The sequence below is a fragment of the Castor canadensis genome, chromosome 3 (assembly GCF_047511655.1).
Source record: "Castor canadensis chromosome 3, mCasCan1.hap1v2, whole genome shotgun sequence".
NCBI lineage: Eukaryota > Metazoa > Chordata > Mammalia > Rodentia > Castoridae > Castor > Castor canadensis.
In genome coordinates, this window is record NC_133388.1 from 138,525,359 (window position 1) to 138,537,453 (window position 12,095).

General features: G+C 36.2%; 1 protein-coding gene across 2 annotated transcripts in view; it reads left to right on the forward strand.

The window, feature by feature from the left end:
- Positions 1-12,095, forward strand: part of Hnf4g (hepatocyte nuclear factor 4 gamma) — a 132,493-nt gene that overhangs the window by 57,925 nt on the left and 62,473 nt on the right. The window contains exon 3 of one of the 2 annotated variants that reach the window (XM_074068738.1): positions 4,223-4,342. The exons of the other annotated variant lie outside the window; for it this stretch is intronic. The gene's annotated coding sequence lies outside the window, so the exon portion shown is untranslated. The remainder of the gene's footprint in view (positions 1-4,222; positions 4,343-12,095) is intronic. 2 annotated transcript variants of the gene reach the window in all.

Below are 12,095 nucleotides of genomic sequence, written 5' to 3' on the forward strand. Positions count from 1 at the left end.
GGCTTGTACTCAGGGCCTCAACTCTTGCTAGGCAAGTGCTCTAACATTTGAACCACTCTGTCTGCCCTTTTTTGGGTTGGATATTTTTAAAGATAGGACTTCAGGCATGAGCCACTGGCATTGGCAAGATGCTTGTTTTATTTCCTGTAAGCATTAGTACTTAAGATGAACTTTGTCTTTCCAAAGCTAATTTTATTTCTAAAACTCACCAAGACAGCATCATTTAAAATTTATCTCTATGGTTTCCATCATGTATTGTCTTTTGGTTTTCCTTTTCGATTGTCTCTGCTCTTGAAGTAGGCACAAATGAGCAAGGATCCTAAAAACCTCTTAGTTCAGACTGCCTTACTGAAATAGTTTTGATAGCATAGGGACATAATTTGAGATTTGGCATTTGATAGTCCTTGGAGATAAGTCATGCTCCTCCCCGCCCACTCCCCACATCTCAACAATGTTACAGGTGCTGGACTCCACACAGGTCTGCTCCAGCTGTCACCTTGCTTGATCATATGCATCAGATAAGACCCTGAGTGATGACAGAAAGCCTATTTTTATCTTTAACTTACAGCAAACTTATGTAAACGTTTGTCAACTCCTGCCTGAACTAAATTCTTTTATTTATTTATTTAGGCAGTACTGGGGTTTGAACTCAGAGCCTCATGCTTGGTAGGCTGACACTCTGTCACTTGAGCTAGCCACTCCTGTTGTGTGAAGGATTTTTCTAAGGTAGGGTGTCACAAACTATTTGCTGGGGGTGGGCTTCGAACCGTAATCCTCCTGATCTCTGCCTCTTGAGTAGCCAGGATTATGAACTGAATCCTTAATTTCTTGACCACCACATTGGACTTCTTGATCATTACTTCATGAACCTGGCTGTCTTTTGAATGTTGTGTCTAGGACCACCCTTTGCCAACTTATATTCCCTCAAATCATCAACTCCTTTTTTTTCTTTTTCGTTAGCAGTACTGGGGTTTGAACTCAGGACTTCACATTTGCTAGGCAGAGGGTCTACCACTTGAGCCACTCCACCAGGCCTTTTTTGTGTTGCGTATTTTTGAAATAGGGTCTCAAGAACTATTTGCCTGGGCGGGCTTCAAACCTGATTCTCCTGATCGCTGTCTCCTGAGTAGCTAGGATTACAGGTGTGAGCCACTGGTGTGTATATTTGTTGTTCCTCATGCAGATAACCCAACATGTTTTCTGCTTAAAACCTGATGGTATTTTTATTTTAAATAACATGATTTGGCGAACATTTCCTCTCTCATTGGTCATATGCATGTTGAACCTTTGCTGTATACAAAGTAGTGACCTAAATGCTGAGAGAGAAGAGAAAAATCGTATCAATGACAGTGCTTGCTTACGGTATTTAATACTTTAGATAAATTAATCATAATTTACTCTTTGCGGAAATTGACTCTAGCTCCTCTGTATCTCTGTAAGTGGAACCTGGCCCAACTCAAATGCACAACAATCAGACTTCTAACAACTTTTTCCCTAGGTTTAAAATTGTTAAGGTTGGTTTTGAAAATGTACCTTCCAAAAGTGAATTCAGAACTGGGTGTTTTTTAAGTCCCACTTTACATCTCAACAATTTTTAAAAAATAGCAAAGTTCAGAAGCCTGGTTGTTGGTTTATTCACTTTTTTCTGCGTGAAATAAATGCTTTAAAACTAATTTTTTAAAAACAGTTTCCTATGCGATAGTGTTTACTTTGAGACACGCCTTTTGCTTATGAACAGATTGCTCTTTTGTTCATAATTATGTGTGTGAATCAGATATTCTTTTTTCCCCTCTTTTTTATTTTAGTATGGTTTAAAACTTACAGCATACACTTCATTCTATAACCATTTAAGACTTTCAAGATAATATGTATTTTTTCCTTTAATTTATTCGGCTCATTTACATAGTATCACTAACCTGCTCAGAAAACATATAATGTCTTCTAATTGTTTACGTAAACAAATCTGAAACTTCCTGCCAAGCCCCCACAAAACTAAACCTTCAATTAAATAGTCTCACTGTAATTTTCTAATCACATATTCTTCTTTTTTTAAAATTTGTCAGTACTGAGGTTTGCAGGTTTGTGGGGTTTGAAGGTTTGAACTCAGGTTCTCATGCTTGCCAGGCAGGTGCCTTTTTTTGCTTTAGTTATATTTCAGGTAGGTTTCATGCTTTTTGTTTAGGCCACTCTGGACCATGATCATTCTACCTATTCCTCCCATGTAGCTGGTATTACAGAGTGTGCCACCATGTTCAACTTGTTTGTTGAGACTGGGTCTTGCTATGTTTTTGCTTGGGCCAGTGTTATCTACCCAATTTCAGCCTCCTAAGAAGCTGGGAGTCATTTTTCCTGTCCTCCCACACATCTTTTCACATACTCATTATTTGTTTTGCTTCTCTCTCAAAGCTGCCTGTTCTGTAAAGGCAAGATAAACTGAATATTCTTATCACTTAAGTCCTTGGGAATTTTCCTTTGAGTTTAAGGGTTTAAATGTAGAACGATTAAGAATACTGTGAAAGATCCTCCTGGTAGCTAGATACATAGTGTTGCATATGTTTTTCTCCTCAAATTGTTTGACTCTTTGAGAGCAGGAGCCATGTTTTATATTTTTCTTTATATCCTTAGACTCTCACACCAATGGCTATTTAACAGTAGTTTTAATATTTTTTTATTTTACCTCCTCAACACTTAAATGAAATATATGTAGTATTAACTTTTCTATCAAAAATTTTAAAAGGCACCCATACTTTTGTCAGAAAAGCAGGGAACACTTTAGAAATTTGAAGCTGGAAGGAAGGCTTTAATTTAAGGAAGAAAGTGGCCACAGACCATCAGAAGACCCATAGAAAAGAAACTTGTCTCAGGTGCACAGGTCACTTTGGTGAGTCAGGGAGCTGACCACACTGACCCAACAGCCTCCAAGTTGAGGTGATGGATTTCTAGGACAATATCTAGAGGCCATTATGGATTCTCACATTTGGTGGAGCCCAATTATTAGGTTGCTTGTTGTTACTGGATGAGTAATAATGTGCAGGTATCTCTTTCAGTTCTAAATGCTCTGTGAGTGTTCCTAAGTGCCACAAGAGAAATAAGTGGGAAACTGGGCCCTGATAGCTCATGCCTGCAATCCCAGTTACTTGGGAGGCTGACATTGGGAGGATTGTGGTTTGAGGCCAGCCCAGGCAAAAAGGTTTCAAGACCCCCTCTCAACCAATAGGTGGCATGGTGGCATACCTGCCATCCTCGCGAGGGTAGGAAATATAAAATAATAGAATAGTGGTCCTGGCCAGCCTGGGCAAAAAGTGAAACCCTGTTTGTGAATAACCAGAGCAAAAATAGGCTGCCGACATGACTCAAGTTGTAGAGCACCTGCCTAGAAAGTGTGAAGCCTTGAGTTCAAATCCCAGTACCGCCAAAAGAAGTGAGTGGGAAAGGCAATGAATTCTTATAGCTCCATCCCTGTTCACTACTTATTCACTGCCTTTCAGTTGAAAGGGAAATGTTCCCACCACCTCAGTACCTCACAAACTATCAATCTACTGTAACACGGAACACTAGCCAGTGCTTTCAATGGTAGAATTGTTCATGCCAGAATTAGAGCTCAGTTGGATGCCATTTTCTGATTTAGAAGATCAAAATCACATATAAATGGTGTTGGGGAGCCAGCTTTTCAACCTACCTCCATGGCTAATGTTTTCTTGTTTATACTTGTCTCTGAATCTGCCCATTGCTGTAATACCACAGCTTACTTCTATGGTTTTCTGATTTAATGAGATATTTATTGTCTCTGTTCGACTTTTACAAGACACTCTATTTGCCATAGGTACAAACTAAGAGGGAGTTATGATTGCTCATCGCTGTTCCAAGATCAAACCACCCCCATCTTTATCTATAACTTACAAACAAAGACATTGACCAATAAATCTATTTAATCAGGTCTCTCAGTATTGTGAATGACCCTCCTGGTAGCCAGATATTATAAGTCTATCGTGGCCACTTCTCATTTAGACTTGTTCTGGATGGATCTTGTGTAGCACTAGGGTTTTCTTAAGAAAAAACCATTCCCACATCACACTGTTATTACAGGTTGCTTTGTCCTCAGGCTCTCTAATATTCCTTTTGGGCTATTGGTCTTTCAGCATGCAGTTAGGGGATTAAAGTAAATCATTTAATCCATGCAGCATGTCACTCAATAGTATACTTTTGGAAATTGTTTCCACAGGAGCACCAGCGAAAGCAGCCAGTCTGAGATATTGACACTATAGAAAAAACTGACAGCTTACTCCTTGTATTGATTCTACTCTTCTCTACAAATATAGACTCCGTTCCCTACCACAGCCTTGTAAGTGGTGCCTGCTGAGGTTGCTAAATTGCTTTGTAAATTATTTATTACTTGGACACCTGTAAAGATCTCTTTTCTTCTTGTCTGACTTACTTGTGCTTTCTAGGGTCTCACATATGTATCAAAAGGTCTCGAGTATACACTGACTATAACCTTTTGGAGTCCTTTCCTTCCTAATGTATGTTGGAAATATGGAAGTATTATATGCTAGTATTATGCTTATGTCTTTTGTCATTGGTTCTTATTTCTGAAATATTGCTTACAAAATATAATAAATGTTTGCATGCATATATGTCAGACTGAATAACAGACAGGCTAGTAACTTGGAGGCCAGCACTGAGCAATGAATTAGCACATTTTCAAATTAGAAAGTTTAATGTATTGGAAGAACATTTATTTAGGGATGGAGGAAATAGTTCCGATTAACAAAAAATAATTTATCAGAGCAAATGTACCTTGCAAATTCACTTGCACTGATGTAGTAGAGTTTATATTCTGAAAAAAAAAATTGTAAATGCTTTCTGTCTTTCTGAATACAGGAAACCTAGTCTGCAAATATGAGTTTCTTCTGCTATAAAGTCGAATTAAAATAGTGATCATAATGATAACAATACTGTCTACCTAAAGGATTATTGGAAGAATAAATGTTATAATTAATTTGAGGTCCTAGCAAGTAGTCCCCTTGCTAGTGGGGATAAGTTCCAAGACAGAAGGTGATGCCTGAAATCAAAGAAAGTGTCATGACCTCTATGTGCCTTTCTTTTCCTGATACACACATTCCTATGATAAAGTTTGCACTTACAACTTGGGTACTATTATATTAGGTGTTAATGATGATAATGATTATTTACTAATATATAATTTTTACTTAAGAATTCAATTTTATGATTGTATTATATATAATCCCACTAGATGAACACTGAGAATGAAAATTATGTAGTTAGCTACTATACACTATGGTTGTGACATCTTGTAGGAATCTTTTTAATTGTAGAAATTTGAAGATCATGAAAACACTAAGATCACTGCAATACCCACTGAAATAAGGATTGTCAAGCTGTTGGGTGCAAGGAATTAGATCACAAAGATCTAGAAGCAAAGGGACCCAGTGCTTTCTAATCCTGCTGTGTGGACAAGAGATAGGCACAGGCAAACAAAGCTCAAAACAAACAAGTGGATTTTTCCAAAGACCCTTGGAGCTGTACGCTTCAAGCCTGTTTCAATAGTATTGTCTCTGCCAATGGAGGTTTGTTCTAGTACAGTGATGGTTTTCTTGACTCCTGCTTTGTGCCAATATGTAAAATAGTATCATTTCATTCTTTTCCTGAATTTTAAAGGCAATCACCTTTAAAATGAGTTTTCTATACCCATTTTTGTGCACAACATCTGGCTTGAAATGCTTCTTTCTTAGCATTTTTCCAGTGATTCATGACCCAGGTGAAGTCCACTGCTGTCACTCAACCTATTCCTTTTGTTCCTGCACACTTGTTTCCTCCTCTTCTCAATTCCAATAGTGGGAATCCCAGAGACTCACAACTGAGATTAGATACAGCACTATCTGGTTTAATACAACTGAGATTAGATACAGCACTATCTGGTTTAATAATTGTTTTCTGTAAAACTATCCATCCAGTTGTAATTAGGTAGGGCAGTTACAGAAGATTCTTCCACTGTCCTTTCAATAGTGATGCACATAAAGATTAAAGGGAAGCTAAAGACTGATGAAAGTAGACTGTATTTTCAGTTAAAGAGCATGGCCGAGTACCAGGTTGGTGTGTTATAATAACTGTATACATTTGTGTACATCATACGTGCCCCACTCACCAATAATAACCGACTTTACCACACTGCTGCATAGAATACATAACTTTTCAATGATTCTTCTCACACATTCCTCAAAACTGCTTTGAGATCAGTCTTATTATCCTCATTTTGCAGAGGAGAACCAAAGCCCTTAAGCGGTCAAAGTGATTTGTCCCATGTCACATCCATCCCAGCTGACCTCACTCAGTGGTTCATTCCATCCTCATGGAAACCACTTGAGGAAGGCCAAAAAGACATTTTTAGCATTGATTTTAAGTCTGTGAGGCTTTCTCTTGAGAAAAAGTGAGAAAAGAAGAACCACTTGTCCTAGCAGCATGAGATGGGGAAGTTCTCTCAACAAGAATGCTGGACATAAGAAACAAATGAGACTTTATAGTCTACTGTGTGTGAGGATGGCCGAGGGAATGTGTGTGTGCATATATAAAATTCTTTCTCTGTTATTTATGATATACATACTTGATATATGAATCAAGAAATATTAAAATGTGGAAAATGTATTTTGAGAAATAGGAGTATCCTAACTACTCAGGATGCTGAGGATCCTTTGACTCATGAATTCAAGACCAGAGTGGGCAATGCAAGACACCCTGTCTCAAAAAAGGAAAGCAAACAAAAAAAGTCTGTCTATCCCTATTTACATATATTTAGTGAAAATTGGGTTAGAGAGAGAATGATTTTACATTAAAAAATTTTAAAGGCTGAGGCAAAGTAAATATCTGGCAGGTGAGGTGCTGCATGCAGATGCTCCTTTATTTCAAATGAGGCCATGTGGCAATAGCCCATGGTGAATTCCAAATGCATTTACCCCAATCACCATGGTGGGGTTGATGCCATGGGCTTTCTGAGAATGCCCAGCAGCAGGAGAGGAGTTTACTGCATTGCTACCTGGGGAAAAGGTCAAAATTCAAAGTTTGGTTTCTACTGAACACATACTGCTTTTGTGCCATGGAGAAGTTGAAGAGTTGTGAGTGCAGATCATCTGTATTAGACCAAGTTTCATATCCTGGAAAGAAATGTACTCTGGTTGGGTGCAGGCTTTTATATCCCAAAGACTTTCTATAAGAAGGCCTTGCTTATGAAAATAATCATGGAGGGAAAGGTTCTGAAGTTATATCTTGAAAAGTTGCTTCCTAAAAGTTTGTACCTAATGAGTTTTTCCAAAAAGAGGAAAAAACTATCCATTTTACTATATCCTTTCCAGAACTGAGTGTTATAATTGAAAAATAAAATGCTAATTTGAAAAACAAAAAAGATTTTAATATTCAGCTTACGGTAAAAAGTTTCTCTATATTTGTTTGCGATTACATTTCTTTTTGTCAGAATTGTATATTGTTATTTATTTTTTTTTTGCAATACTGGAGTTTGAACTCAGGGCTTACACCTTGAGCCATTCCACCAGTCCTTTCTTGTGAAAGGCTTTTTTTCTAGATAGGGTCTTACAAACTATTTGTCTGGGCTGGTTTTGAACCACCATTCTCCTGATCTCTACCTCCTGAGTAGCTAGGTTTACAGGAGTGAGCCACCAGTGCCTCACTGAACTAAAATGAACTATGGTTCATTTTAACAACTTTTACCTGAAAGTTTGTCCCAGGCATTTGATGGTACATTTTTATTTATTTTCTCTATTGCTACATTTTCCACTGCAAACAAATTTGCTTAGACATCAATGCCAAATACCAGACTCTATACTGTCTATATTAATATTTTTCAATGTGAGATCTCTGAGGAGAATCATTGATATTTAAATAAGAAAGGGTATATACACATATTAAGACCACTAAATTATTATGAACTTGTGTTCACTCATGAAAATTCTGAATATAATCTGTGTTAAAAATTGTGGAACAATCTGAATTGTCTAGTACATCAGACCTTTCTGCAAAAAGCAGAGAGCGTAATGGGGTTATGAACCTGGATTCAGTAATTTAACAGGCAGCAGGAAGTAAATGACATCATAAAGATAGACAAAATGTTTTTGCTAAGAGTGAGGAAAAAGCAGTCCTCTCCCCTGAACTCACACACAATGGGTTGACAATGTAGAGGACAACTGGGGAAAAATCATGTGTAGATAAGTAAAAATTCAAGTCATTCTTATTCCCTCACATAATGAGATGGACAGTATTAAGGTCTTTTACTAGATGTGCATAAATTGGGCTTTAATTTGTAGCCATTGCAAATACTGCTTCTGATTAGAGATTAAATTTGTTCTTATTGAACATAAAACAAATAAGAGATTTTATTGAATTTATTATATCTTGAATATAATAAATCATGATTGTATATTAAAATATTATGAATCATGTACATTCAGAAAAATTCTTAGAAGTACGTGTGCTGTGTTTTATTAATCCTTGAAGTTGCCTAGATTAGTGCAACTAAGGAATAGTGGTTATGATTTTTTTGAATAAAAGAATGAATGAATGGTGAGAAATCTGATCTTTGAAAGGTCAAATTTTAGATAATGCTAACTCAGCATATGTAGAAATAAACATATACTAAAATGCAAAATAAAAAAACATTTTTCTGTAATAATAAGGATCTATTTTAGAAAGGTAACCATCTCAGTTTTAATTTAAATTGACTGCAACGATGGCCTGCCAGCTAAGGACTTTCTATCAATGAGTGATTTTTGCCAATAGTAAGTTAGTATATCTCATCAGGTAACAAAAATTAAAGATAGCGACGGATGTCATACAAAAGGAAAAATGGCAGTGATTTTTGGAGGAAAAAAATGAATTTATGCTTATTCTGTTTGTGCTTTTGCAACTTTTTTAAGATTTAAAGATTAAATGATTAAATAATATCCTCCTGCCCTTCTCATCATCTCATTTTCCTTGAAATCACCAACAATGGTATTTATGTTTTCATGCAAATAACTTTAACACAGTTGTAATGTCTCTGAAACCTCTATTTTAGTATACCGATGTGTTTGCATTCACTACTATTTTTTAAATTACATTTGTTAAGGGTGAGAGTTCATTATTAGACAGGACTCTAAGGCACTAACTAATCAGTAATATTAGCATGACCCTCAGAACTCACTGTGCTCAGAAGCTAGTGGGATCCTGATATTACAGTATCGCAGCCTGAACGTGGCGTCAACTGCAGGCCAAGTAGAGGACAGGTAGAATAACATATGAAAAGACAGAGCATTTTACTTTTGTCATAACAAAATTTAGTACATGCAAACATACTATGTACTAAAATAATTGCATTTTCCACCATCCTATTTAAGAAATAGAATGATATTGAAACCTTTGTATTTTTTACCCCTTTCACGTGCCAATTACATATTGGTTTTATTAAAACAAAGTCTTTCTATTTTGTGAACTGTATTATATTTATACAGTTCTGCATTTTTAAAATTTATTTTACTTATTTATTTTTTACAGTACTGGAGGTTGACCTCAGGGCTTCATGCTTGCTAGGCAGTGTACTCTATCACTTGAGCCACTCCACCATCCCCTTTTTTTGTACTAGTTATTTTTGAGATAGGGTCTTCCTTTGTGCCTGGGCCAGCTTGGATCAAGATCCTGCTGTTTGTGCTTCCCCACCAAATTGTGGATGACAAACTACTGGTGCACTATCTCTCCCAGGCATTGTTTGAAATTCAGTCTCTCCAACTTTTTGCTCAAACTAGTCTTGAACTGCAACCCCCACACCCCATTTCTACCTCCCAAGTAACTAGGATTGAGCAACCATGCCTGGCTTATAAGGCTGTATTCTTAATAATTTTATATTTAAATTCAATTTTAATACTACAAGTACAATGAAAAAATTTCAGAAGACATAAAAAATTTATAGTGCAAGCTTATAAATATTTATTTATAAATTTATGCATAAAACTTACAGCAAACTTTAAGGCTATTGATTTTTAAAATATTCTGGTCCCTATTATTCTTTTTTTTTTTTAACTTTTTTTATTTTATCATTTGTACATTTACTCACATGTATATACATTGTTTGCCCTCCCCCCCACTTCTAGGCAGAACCTGTTATCTTGTTCTCCAGTTTTGTTGAAGAGAAAACATAAGGGATAATAAGAAAGATATAGCGTTTTTCTAGTTTGAGATAAAAATAGCTATACAGAGAGATTCCTAGTGTTGCTTCCATGCACTTGTGTATAGCAACCCACATTGGTTCATCTCTACCAGACCTCTTTGTCACTTCCTGGTCCCCTTCCCATTGTGGCCTCTGCCAGTTTAAGATTACTTTATTCACTCTTCTACAGTGAGCACATCAACCACATTCAAGTTTTAGGTTTCCTTCCCTTTCCCTATTCCTCCCGTGCACATTCCCCCCTTAGTGTGCGACCCATTTCAATAATATTACTACATTTGTTTTAGCTCTATAATCTGCATATGAGGGAGAACGTGATTTTTAGCCTACTGAGCCTGGCTAACTTTGCTTAAGATGATGTTCTGCAGTTCTAGTCATGAACTTTACCTGACACCTACTGGCAGAGTTCTATCAGTTTCCTGAATATGTCTAAACATCCTAATTTCTTTTCAATTACATCTATGTTATATTAACTTTGACACTGGCAATTTTTTGTTTGTGTTTCCTGCAGCCTTCAGTTCTTAACTGTTCACACAGATGTTCAATGCACTATAGTTTTTCTCCAGGTGTTTTCAACCTGCTAGCTATTTTAGGTGACTTGCATTAGAATGTCCCATCTCTTAACATTCAGAGGGAATTTATTGTCAAGGGTTAGAATTCTTGAAGAATCCTGTACTTATATTTACCACTTAATTTATTAAAAAGAGAAGAATACCTCTGTAAAGCTCAAAAACATGTAACTGGTTGTCATGAAAGAACTCTTAAAACACTAGTGTTTTATTCCATGAAAATCAACAAGACTAATGTGACTATAGCAGAAAACAAAAGCAATGCCATGTATGCAAATTATATTGTAGTGTAGTAGTAGCAAGCACCTTACTGTTATATGTGTAAATACCATTAAAATAAAAGAAGACTTTGTTATGTCTCAGAAGACCGGGACAAACCTGAGTAGGAGCATCACAATTTTATAAACACTATCTTATCAACTAAGCTTACATTTGTTGCCAAAAGCTCACCTCTCAGTTCTCATGCCCTGATTCAGAAAGCCTTCTTGAGTAGGCTCAAGAAGCCCTTTCCCTGCTCCTCATGAGATTTGACAGGGAATATAAAAGCTAGGTATATAAATGAAAGGTGTAGTAACAGAACCAAAGAGGCTGTGTGTTCATATTTGAACCATCTATAAACCCATCCAAAGATCTAGAATAGCTTTTTAAAAAACACTGTCTGTTTTCTCTAGTGGTAAAATAAGACTTGTGTTTGTGTTTGTATGTCATTAAGACATATTTAATTTCATCAGGCCCAGGAAATTACATCTGATTTCTTATAGAAGGAAGTACTAACTGCTGGAAATAATAGAGACCAGGAAAGGACCAGGCATAGTAGAGAAATTAAAGGAGTATAAATCATGGTAAATAATAAACAAATTAACCACTGTGGAAAAGATAACATTTTTTTCCTAAAACTGTTGAAGAGGAGCAAATCATTATAAATTCAGGGTGTTTTCATTTTATCTTCATTTCTAAATGGTCAAAATTTTTTTAATTCCTGGTTGTTCCCTGATCTTTTCTAGGCATCTTTGCTTTGCTCTACTGATGCTCTCCAGCTATTTCTGCATCCTTAACTTTTGTTCCTTTATGTTAGAGTTTATTCAAAGAATTCTTAGTAATTTTTTAAATTTGTTATTGAAAGGAGATTCTTATGCTGTGGTATGCCAAGTCAATTTAGAAACTAAACTCAAATTAGTTTTTAGTTTTTCATGCATGATCTTCCTTTATTTTATATTATTTATTGACAGTGTATAGAACATCAATAAACTCACTGTCCAACTGGGAAGTAAGTAGGACATGGCATATTTAGTATTATCCTG